The sequence below is a fragment of the Rhinopithecus roxellana genome, chromosome 15 (assembly GCF_007565055.1).
Source record: "Rhinopithecus roxellana isolate Shanxi Qingling chromosome 15, ASM756505v1, whole genome shotgun sequence".
Classification (NCBI taxonomy): Eukaryota; Metazoa; Chordata; class Mammalia; order Primates; family Cercopithecidae; genus Rhinopithecus; species Rhinopithecus roxellana.
Window position 1 is genome coordinate 84,868,615 of NC_044563.1, and position 11,371 is coordinate 84,879,985.

The 11,371-nt window shown below is 43.6% G+C and overlaps 1 long non-coding RNA gene across 2 annotated transcripts; it reads right to left on the reverse strand.

Annotated features, from left to right (window-relative positions):
• Positions 1-1,815: 1,815 nt before the first annotated feature.
• On the reverse strand, positions 1,816-11,343 carry LOC115893578. 2 transcript variants are annotated; one of them, XR_004053613.1, is made up of 4 exons: positions 11,253-11,343; positions 6,395-6,470; positions 3,214-3,255; positions 1,816-1,870 (listed from the first exon to the last, which is right to left on the reverse strand). It is a non-coding gene; the product is annotated as an uncharacterized LOC115893578 (long non-coding RNA). The 2 variants fall into 2 exon arrangements; XR_004053612.1 differs by lacking the exon at positions 1,816-1,870 and having other exon boundaries at positions 2,539-3,255.
• Between the last annotated feature and the right edge of the window lie 28 nt (positions 11,344-11,371).

Genomic DNA, 11,371 nt, shown 5'->3' on the forward strand with positions numbered 1-11,371 from the left:
AAGCCTTGAGTCACCACAGCACATGTCTCTTGGAAGGACAAGTTTGGGGGTAGGGTCACAGATTAACAGCATCTCAAATACAGAACCAAATGGAGTCTCTTATGTCTACTTCCTTCTATATAGACACAGTAACAGGCTGATCTCTCTTTCTTGATTATCTGACCCTAAACAATGTAAAATCATTGTACTTTCATACCCTTCTGAAGCTGTGCCTACGCCGACAAGTCTTGTAACAGCCTTTTGTTTAGGCCAATTTTTTTGGCCACTGATTTAAAGCAATGACAGAGATATCTGCTCCTGTGTCTACCAACCCTTCAAACTGTTTTCCTTGAATAATGGCCTTACACACAAGTCTACTCTCAGAGACCAGACTTGCCCAATATGCAGCTTTCCTGCCAGATCAGTGCTTCTGAACCCTCCTGTTCTTGATTATTGTCAACATTTTGCATTGACCGAGCCATTACCAGCTCTGCTACACATTTACAGTGTGAACTTTCTTTTCCTTTCCGGGATTCTATCCCTGCCTCTTTTTCACAATCTACTGCACAGCTTTTAGGGACCTCAGAAACTGGAACGCTATCTTCTTCTGTTTGCAACGGTTCTAAAGCTACTTTACTAATGACCCAATCATTCCATACTGTAAGTGGGATGATTTTACCTTCCCTACTTGCTTGTTTTAATTCTTTGCCAATTTTTTCCCAATCTTTTAGATCTAAAGTTCCCTGTTCTGGAAACCATGGACAAAACTGTTCTATTGTTTGAAAGAGCATATTTAGATTTTTGCTAGACACTTTAACTCCCCCTCTTTTTAAGAGAATTTTTATAAAGCTGCGATAAGAGGCATATTTACTTTTAGTTTGCCCCATTGTTACCCTAGGTTCTTCCGAGCACACAAGCTTACCACAAGGCTGACTGTAGACGTACTCGGGAGTCTCTTGTCGACTTGTCCTCAATGACCACGCTCCAGCGTACCTTCACCTTAGAGAAAAGCTTCCACGTTGGACGCCAGATGAAGGGGTGGTCTGCCCTTCCACACCTGTGGGTGTTTCTCGTTAGGTGGAACAAGAGACTTTAGAAAAGAAGTAAGACCCAGAGACAAAGTATAGAGAAAGAAAAGCGGGGCCCATGGGACCAGCGCTCAGCTTACAGAGGACCCACGCTGGCCCTTCAGAGTTACTTTCCCTTTTAGTGGGTCCGGGTGCGCTGGCCGCCTCCCGTCCGCCTGCTCCCTCCCGTGGCTCAGCCCGGGGGGGCTGAGGCCTGCGGCCCGGAGAGTTACGGAGGGGGTTCTGTGGACAGTGGGTCCCCGCTATCAGGTAAACAGGTCCTGCAAGGGAAAGTGAGTTACAGAATATCAACAAGTTATGTCAGTCGCAGGCGCGCTCCAGAAATCTGGGTCAGAATACATTCAGACAAGAATCAGATGAGAGCCAGGGGACGTCTCCCACCGGTCTCCGCTGGCTGTCCTATAGCGCGTCCGCCAGGACTTATGCCAGCCTTCAGCTTCAGTTACAGACCTCGCGAGTCACAGATTCAGAAAGGAGTCAAACGGGCTAACAGCCTCAGATTCAGAGCGGACTTAAAGAGCCGCAGATTCAGACAGGCTAACAGCCTCAGATTCAGAGCAGACTTAGAGAGCCGCAGGTTCAGAACGGACACAGACAGACAAACAGAGACAAGCCAACTCACCTATTAGCAGATCGATCCTAGTAGATCCGTTGACCAGGGGTCTGGTGGGCTTGGGGAATCCCGGGAGAGCCCCCAAATGTTATGCCCAGACCATTTATTCCCCGAAGAAGGCCACCAGAGTCCAGAGTCAAAGCCAAGCGGCAAGGATCTTTAATGCAAGTTCGAACGTGGTCCCTCCATTCTACAACATACAAGAGGGCGTGGAACAATGCGTGCGCTTGCTTTTTATAGCTCGAGGTAAACAGGACTTGTCAGGTTACAGAGGAACAAGGCATTTCTCTAGGCTACAGCATTACAATTGGTTTACATTTTAAATTATACTTTTAGCAGCTTTCTTACTGGTTCCTGCGCTTTTACAAACAGTTGTAACCTTATCGGAGATTCTCCAGGTGTTGTTTTTCTTTGAGATATATGGAGGAATGTGTTTGTGTCGGGCCCAGGAAGTGGAGGCATTGCTCAAGGCTGTGATGTGTTTGTGTCGGGCCCAGGAAGTGGAGGCATATGGGGGGATGTGATGTGCTCAAGGCTGTGATGTGTTCTTTCACTCTCTGTTAGAAATCTGAAAAGGTCAGTGTGTGAGCCAAATCCTACTTTGATATCTATTTTTGTAAATGTACTTTATTGGAATATCACCATGCTCGTTTATGTATCATCTGTGACTGCTTTCAGGTTACAACAGCAGTGTTGACTGGTTGCAACAGAGACTGCTTGACCTGCAAATCCTAAAATATTTACTGTTTGACCAGGCTGACCAACATGGTGAAACCCCATCTCTACTAAAAATACAAAAGTTAGCTGGGCATGGTGGCACGTGTCTGTAATTCCAGCTATTCGGGAGGCTGAGGCAGGGGAATCGCTTGAACTCAGGAGGCAAAGGTTGCAATGAGCAGAGATCACGCCACTGCACTCCAGCCTGGGCAACAAAGTGAGACTCCGTCTCAAAAAAACAAAAAAAAAATAGTCAAAGTAATGTATAACGCTCAAAATGTAATTTCAGGCCTAATGAAGGAATAGACTCCTATAATTATATTACTCATAAGTGATGTAAGTAATATTAAAGTTGGGGTCTAGCTTATGTTGACCAAGGTAATGATGAAAACTTCAAGTTGAAAGCTTATGTTGAAAAACAAAATAAAATCATTTCATATGCAAATTTTAACACCACATTCAGGAATATCAATGGATATACAGGGTAAAAGAAGAGAGAAAATTAGCCTATGATAAACTGTATACATTGCATATTGATTACTCTATTATAAAACAATGGCACAAGTACATGATTGCTTTGATTCTTGAGCCTTGATTGATTATAGATAACATCAAATATAGTATACTCTGGGGGAGAAAAGATTGGACTATGAGACGAAATTCTATTTGAAGCTTTGTATAATTATAAGACTTAAGGAGGATACAAATCTCATGAAGGGCAGATTTGGGAGAGAAACAATGACAAAACTAAAACCATGACTTATTTGGGAAACATCAGTGTAGCATGATAAGGACAAGCCATTTTAAATCACTCACATGAGCAGGCTTCATGTTCTTGGGTAAAAATTCGCAGTAACCCTGGAGAAAATTAAGAATGTGTGAATCAATGTATTGTGTGCAGATGGTGATATGATGGTAGCCTGAGTCATATGAACTCCTTGAAAAACAGCCAACTTTGTGTAGCAAGTGGACTTTGTACTCCTGTTTTCTAAAAAGAACCTCTGCATGTACTCATTGACAAAAGTTGACATCTACCCTGCATATGGAATATCTGTCCCTGTTTCTTAGGCATTGTACCATTAAGGCCAAGAGATTGCCATTATCAATAATTTGATGTCCCCAAAACAGTTTCAGTGGTAACCACATGACCGTACAAGAATATACCTCCTTCATTCTGTTACCAGAGAAGTGCAGGAATCTTCAGTTCTTTGTCTTACTTGGAGAAAGCATTCTGCTTTCAAGTCTTTTCCAGTGGAGAGTAGGCCTTTGTTATGGGGGATGCTCTGAACATATTTCAGAACGGTCCTTTTACTCTCTCTCTGCCAGAAAAGAAATGATCTTTTTCTTGGCTTTCCCATATGGGAACTCACTTTGGTTTTTGGAGGTAAATTCCAAGAAAGTGGGGCGGGGGTGGGGCCCTAAGTCTAGGTGCTAGGAGTTTCTCTCTCTCAAGCTAGTCCATAATCAGCTTCCAGCAATTTGTCGGAACTGCTGTTTAAGTGTTTCTACCAGTATATGACTCATGCAATTCCTTTATCAAAAAAAAAAAAAAAAATTTTTTTTTGAGACTGAGCCTCACTCTGTCTCCCAGGCTAGAGTGTAGTGGTGCGGCCTCGGCTCACAGCAACCTCTGTCTCCTAGGTTCAAGTGATCCTTCTGTCTCAACTTCTGGAGTAGCTGGGATTGCAGGCACCCACCACCATGCCCGGTTAATTTTTGTAATTTTGTAGACAGGGTTTCGACATGTTGGCCAGGCTGGTCTCGAACTCCTGACCTCAAGTGATCCACCCGCCTCAGCCTCCCAAAGTGCTGGGATTACAGGTGTGAGCCACTGTGCCTGGCCTGACTCATGCAACTTCTGCTTCAGGTAAGTAGATTTAGGCTACTTATTCTCTGTATTTACATGTCTCTAGATTTCGGGGTGGAAATTTTTTTCCTGTGACTTTAATTATCTGATGAGACTTAGGAAAGTCATTGATTTTAGTTGGTTCAACTATTTTTTTTCCTTTTCTTTTTCTTTTTTTTTTTTTTTTTTGAGACTGAGTCTCACTCTGTCACCCAGCTGGAGTGCGGTGGCGGGATCTCGGCTTTTTGCAACCTCCACCTCCTGGGTTCAAGTGATTCTCCTGCCTCAACCTCCCAAGTAACTGAGACTACAGGCACACGCCACCGTGCCTGGGTAAGTTTTTGTATTTTTATTAGAGACGGGATTTCACCATGTTGGCCAGACTGGTCTCGAATTCCTTGACCAGACTGGTCTCTAATTCCTGACCTCGTGATCCACCCGCCTCAGCCTCCTAAAGTGCTGGGATTACAGGCGTGAGCTACTGCGTCCAGCCAAGCTTTGTTTTTCTTGTGAGGATTGGAGTAATGATTCTCAAGCTCTTTACATGTTGGAACTAAAATTGGAAGTTCCTGGTATTCTTTTCTACTTCTGTAGTAATTCTCTTTCTTTGGAAATCACTTTCTCTGTCTGCCCAGTTAAGTCTCCATTTTTCAGGTTACTGGTGCACATTATGCCTTACAGTGGGAGGGTCAGAAGTACTGTCATGGGCTCCCTCTGCAATGGCATTTGTCAGTGTTCTCTTCCTCTAGATTAGCTTCTTCTTTCCATCGAAGTGAGAGGCTCTGGTAGTCCTCAGGAATGAAGTAAAGCCTGTTCTGCTCCTACAGTGAGATAGCTGGGCAAAAGCTGCTGTGCAGTGTTCACTATGTGGTAGAGTCCCTGTGTCTTTTGGGATTTTTGTTGCCAACTATCCTTCCTCTGCTTCTAAACTGGTAAAGCAGTTTCTGCTCTGCTCCCAGCTTTGCTAGAATACTTTTAGTCCCCATATCTTGGTGACCTTTGGTGGAGGAAGGGATTCCGAGTTAGAGACCCACAGTTTCTCTACGTGTAGACACACATCCCTATCTCCAGCACTCATCCATGGCAACTGGAGGAAATCCATTTCTATCCATTTTGCTTTGACCCCTGAATCCCAGTCACCCCTTTATTGCAATGCCCGAGGCTCTGGATCACTACAAGCTGCTGCACTCTCTTAAATTACAGGTAACTCTTTTGGGATATTTATGTCTTTCATTTTCAGAATCTTCAGCCCCCAAGGTCAAGATAGGAAACTGGTTACAAGGAAACAAGGACTTGAAATAGCAAACACAAAAATTAGCCGCCACCACGCCCGGCTAATTTTTTCTATTTTTAATAGAGACTGGGTTTCACCATGTGAGCCAGGATGGTCTTGATCTCCTGACCTTGTGATCCGCCTGCCTTGGCCTCCCTAATTTTTCTATTTTTAGTAGAGACAGGGTTTCACCATGTTGGCCAGGATGTTCTCAAACTCTTGACCTGGTAATCCTCCTGCCTCGGCCTCCCAAAGTGCTGGGATTACAGGTGTGAGCCACCGCGCCCGGCCAAGTTTTTTCCTTTTTAAAAAACTCATTTCTCTGAGTTCAATGGACATGGAACTATGCTATGTCTTTAATGTCTTTTTGTTATTTTCTTAACAACTGTCTAGTGTGAACTCCGAAAATCTGAACCAGATCTCAGATAATTTAGAAAGTTTATTTTAGCAAGGTTGAAGACATGTGTCCCTGGCAGCCTCAGGACGTCCTGACGACATGTGCTCAGGGTGATCAGAGCACAACTTGGTTTTATACATTTTAGAGAGACATGAAACATCAATCAATATATGTGAGATGTACATTGGTTCCATCTGAAAAGGCAGGACAACTCAAGCAGGGAGGGGCTTCCAGGTCACAGGTTGGTGACAGACAACCTGTTGCATTCTTGTGAGTTTCTGATTAGCCTCTCCAAACTAGTCAATCAGATACGCATTTATGTCAGTGAGCAGAGGGATGACTTTGAATAGAATGGGAGGCAGGTTTGCCCTAAGCAGTTCCCAGCTTGGCTTTTATCTTTGGCCTAGTGATTTTGAAGCTCCAAGATTTATTTTCCTTTCATACTACCAACATGTAATATATTAATGGTAAAAAAAATCACCACTTTTGGAAACTCTTAGGCCTTCTTCTGGTGCCTCGCTCTCAGCTGATCTGTGCTTCTGCGTGGCAGAAATGACCTGGACAGAAAAATGAGCAAGTTTAGTCATTCAAGAATATGCAGATATTTCCATGGGCGTGTACTCAGAGCTCTATGTAAACAGAGGAGGGGCTAACAAGGGTGGGCAAGAGTCATATCCTCAAGACTTGTTTACACAGACAGAGAGAGCCAGCTGGGAAATTATCTAGAGACAACAGTGCAGGCGTAAAGTATCTGTCTTCTCAGATCCCTCTGGCTTTACTCACACCATTCTCCCAGGTCCCAAAGCCCTCCCTGAGCAAGGCACAGCAGGGCTGTCTTCTCTGCCAACCTCCACCTGCAGAACTCATTTGGAAGTCGGGCCAGCACAAACATCAATAACTTGGAAAACATCAATATGTGGAAAATAATTTTACATAGCTTCTAATTTTTTCTTGTGAAATGTTTCTGCCTTTTGGTGAATGTTAAATTTTTATTTTTCAAATAATTTTATTACACAGATTCTAAAGTTTATTAGCATAGAGCTGTGCTTTTAAAAAAAGAATTTTACCGGCCACTGCACTCCAGCCTGGGCGACAGAGCGAGACTCCGTCTCAAAAAAAAAAAAAAAAAAAAAAAAAAAAAAAAAAAAAAAAAAAAAAAAAAAAAGAATTTTAAATACTTTAATTACCTATAATGAACCACTTTTCATTTGCAATTTTATTGGTTATGCTACCTTTTGCCTTGCTTAGATATGTGTAAAATGTTCACTCACTTTGTCTACTAAAATTTATTTTAATGTGTTCTATTCATTATTATAGTCTCTCAAAGAGCAAGTCTCTCCTGTATGAGAAGACAGAACAACTTGGAGACAGAAAAGGCTGAGATAACTTCCCCAATCTGAAATCCTCCAGTTGCCTCCTCTTGTGAAACCAGTTAGTGGTAGTCTGGCTCAGAGAGTGAGAATGGCTCAGAGAGGGAAGGGGCAGGCTCAGGTCAGAGGCAATGCTGATAGGGCCACTAATGCAACAGAGCTTGGACTTTCAGGCCTCAGCCCTACAGATGTAGGTAGCTCCAGCCCATCAACCAGTGAAGAAGATCTTTTGAACCTTTTGTACTCAGCAGTACAGAGCAGCACATTTACTGAATGAGAAGAAAAATCTGGGCCGGGCGCGGTGGCTCAAGCCTGTAATCCCAGCACTTTGGGAGGCCGAGACCGGCGGATCACGAGATCAGGAGATCGAGACCATCCTGGCTAACACAGTGAAACCCCGTCTCTACTAAAAAATGCAAAAAACTAGCTGGGCGAGGTGGTGGGCGCCTGTAGTCCCAGGTACTAGGAAGGCTGAGGCAGGAGAATGGCATGAACCCGGGAGGCGTAGCTTGCAGTGAGCCGAGATCCGGCCACTGCACTCCAGCCTGGGCGACACAGCGAGACTCCATCACAAAAAAAAAAAAAAAAAAAGAAAAAGAAAAATCTGGCTGGGCGTGGTGGCTCACACCTGTAATCCCAGCACTTTGGGAGGCTGAGGCCTGTGGATCACGAGGTCAGGAGTTCAACACCAGTCTGGCCAAGATAATGAAACTCTGTCTCTACTAAAAATACAAAAATTAGCTGGGTTTGGTGGCGGGCGCCTGTAATCCCAGCTACTCGGGAGGCTGAGGAAGACAATTGCTTGAACCCGGGAGGCAGAGGTTGCAGCGAGCCGAGGTCGCGCCACTGCACTCCAGTCTGGGAGACAGAGAGAGACTCCATCTTAAAAAAAAAAAAAAAAAAAAGGAAAAGGAAAAGAAAAACTCTAAGGCCTCTGAGAACACCCAAGGGCCACAGATGCCAACTGTGAAGTGTCATCTGTTAACTTTAGCCTTCCTACAATACATTATAAACAATAAAAATGTACTCATATCCCATATTAAATATTAAAATTCTAAAACTGCATGAGTTTGTCAAAGATGACCACTTGAAATAATGGGCTGTTTAGCAGAAACATTAAATTTATCTCTCTGCTGTAAGGTCCTTTCCTTTCCATAACTTGAAGACAGTAGGAGCTTTGTCATTAAGTCTCCAATATTCTCAAGAATAACTTAAAACACATTTAGGGCTTAAGAATAACCAAAAACTGCCGGGCGTGGTGGCTTATGCCTGTAATCTTAGCACTTTGGGAGGCTGAGGCGGGTGGATCACGAGGTCAGGAGATCGAGACCACCCTGGCTAACATGGTGAAACCCCATCTCTACTAAAAAAAATAGAAAAAATTAGCCAGGGGTGGTGGTGGGCACCTGTAGTCCCAGCTACTTGGGAAGCTGAGGCAGGAGAATGGTGTGAACCTGGGAGGCGGAGCTTGTAGTGAGCCGAGGTGGCACCACTGCACTCCAGCCTGGGCGACAGGGCGAGACGCCCTCTCAAAAAAAAAAAAAAAGAAAAAGAAAAAGAAAAATTAGCTGGGCGTGGTGGCACATGCCTGTAATCCCAGCTACTCAGGAGGGGTAGGAGAATCACTTGAACCTGGAAGGAGAAGGTTGCGGTGGGCCGAGATCATGCCATTGCACTCCAGTCTGGGCAACAAGAGCAAAACTCTGAAAACTCTGTCTCAAAAAAAAAAAGAAAAAGAAAAAACTCAAATGAACAAAATAAATGATGAAAAATTGAATGTCATGCACTCAGAACCGATGGGCTAAGGTAATATACACATCTCAACTCATGCTTTAACAAATCTGTCCAATGCTTTACTATTGTAAATGAAAGAGTATCTGAGAAAACTCTCAATCAATTTAGGAAGTTTATTTTGCCAAGGTAAGGATGCACCCATGACAGCCTCAGGAGGTCCTGACAACATGTACCCAAGGTGGTCAGGGCACAACTTGGTTTTATACATTTCAGGGAGACATGAGACATCAATCAATATATGTAAGATATACATTGGTTCAGTCCGCAAAGGCGGGACAACTGAGGCCGGGAGGGGGGTTTCCAGGTAATAGGTAGACAAAAGACAAACAGGTTGCATTAAGCAATAGGGCAAAGGATATAACCAGATATTCATATTTATCTCACCTGAGCAGAGGGGTGACTTTGAGTTCTGTCTGGAGCTTTTTTTTTTTTTATCGTAGTAGCTGTCTTTTTTTGGAATAGAATGGGAGCCAGGTTTGCCCTAACCAGTTTCCAACCTGTCTTTTCCCTTTGATTTTTGGGTCCCGAGATTTTGTTCCCTTTTACACTATCTAAATGTATTAGTTACCAATATTGAAAAAAGGAAAAGAAATCTCAAAGTATTAGGTTGGTACAAAAGTAATCGTGGTTCTTGCTATTATAATACTTTTATTTATTTTATTGATTTTTATTTTTTTATTTTTTGAGATGGAGTCTTGCTCTGTCACTCAGGCTGGAGTGCAGTGATGCAATCTCGGCTCACTGCAACCTCCGCCTCCCAGGTTCAAGCTATTCCCCTGTCTCAGTCTCCCAAGTAGCTGGGATTACAGGCGCCAGCCACCAAGCCCGGCTAATTTTTTTTTTTTTTTTTTTTTTTTTTGTAATTTTAGTAGAGACGGGGTTTCACCGTGTTAGCCAAAGTAGTCTCGAACTCCTGACTTTGCAATCTGCCTGCCTCAACCTCCCAAAATTCTGGGATTACAGGCGTGAGTCACCGCACCTGGCCTTATAATACTTTTAATTTCAAAAGCCGCAATTACTTTTGCACCAACCTAATAATAATTGACTGTCTTAAAAGTAGTCAAAGCATATTCCAAAGGTATTGGATGTGGATACTTTTTATTGGGAAAGTTGTTAAACCTTCAACAAGTTTATAATTGTCCTGCCTGGGAATTGTCCTTGATCGCCATGCATGAGTCAGATGGAGAGGGCAAAAAGGAAAATTGTACCTTGTCAGGTGGTTTCCAAAGGTGGCACCTTTTCCTATGTAACGTGCTCTACAAGAGGTAGAAGACTAGGATTGTTTTGATGCATACGGCCCAGAAAATGAATCTATCAACTTCTATTCCTCACGAAAACAGAGCATGCTGTTTGTGGAGGCACAATGTGGGGTCATCCTGTGACCAAACGAGTGGCAACTCTTGTTCAAGTTTCCTCCTCGTTAGGTTTGATTTCAAGGTTACCTCAGTTTCAAACCAGCCCTTTCTGTCCAGGGCACAAAACTCCTGATTTACTACTTACAACTAGTGGTTCTCAGCCTCAGATTTGCATAAAAATTACCTGGAAGACTTTTCATTTTCAAATAAAGTTACTGATGTATATGTTATGTGCAATAATATGCACCCATTTACCGTGCACAATTTGATGAGTTTTGAAAAAGTTTTACCCCTTTTAAAGATTTAGAACATTTCCAACACTCCCAGAAGTTCCCCAGGTCCTTTGTAGCCAACTTTTCTCAGCACCATCTACCTCTCCGCCACCCATCCTCCATCTCCTAGGGGGTAACTTGGTACTTTGGTAGGTAGCAGGCAAGTAGCATCCCCCTAGTTAAAACGAAATATCTCTTCAGACATTGCCAAATGTGCCTTCTAGTGCAAATTCTCCATTCTGCCTTCGAGAATCACTGGATTAAGAGCATTACCCTTGGGAGGCCGAGACGGACGTATCACGAGGTCAGGAGATCGAGACCATCCTGGCTAACATGGTGAAACCCCGTCTCTACTAAAAAATACAAAAAACTAGCCGAGTGAGGTGGTGGGCGCCTGTAGTCCCAGCTACTCGGGAGGCTGAGGCGAGAGAATGGCGTAAACCCGGGAGGCGGAGCTTGCAGTGAGCTGAGATTCGGCCACTGCACTCCAGCCCGGGCGACAGAGCGAGACTCCGTCTCAAAAAAAAAAAAAAAAAAAAGAGCATTACCTTCTGTCCAGAGGCTCTAAAGGACTGCACAGTTCATTTCACCTGGACGCTCCTTCCACTATTCTCCTCCCGACAGCCCCAAAAATTTCACTTTCATTTCTCAAGGCAGTTCCTCCTCA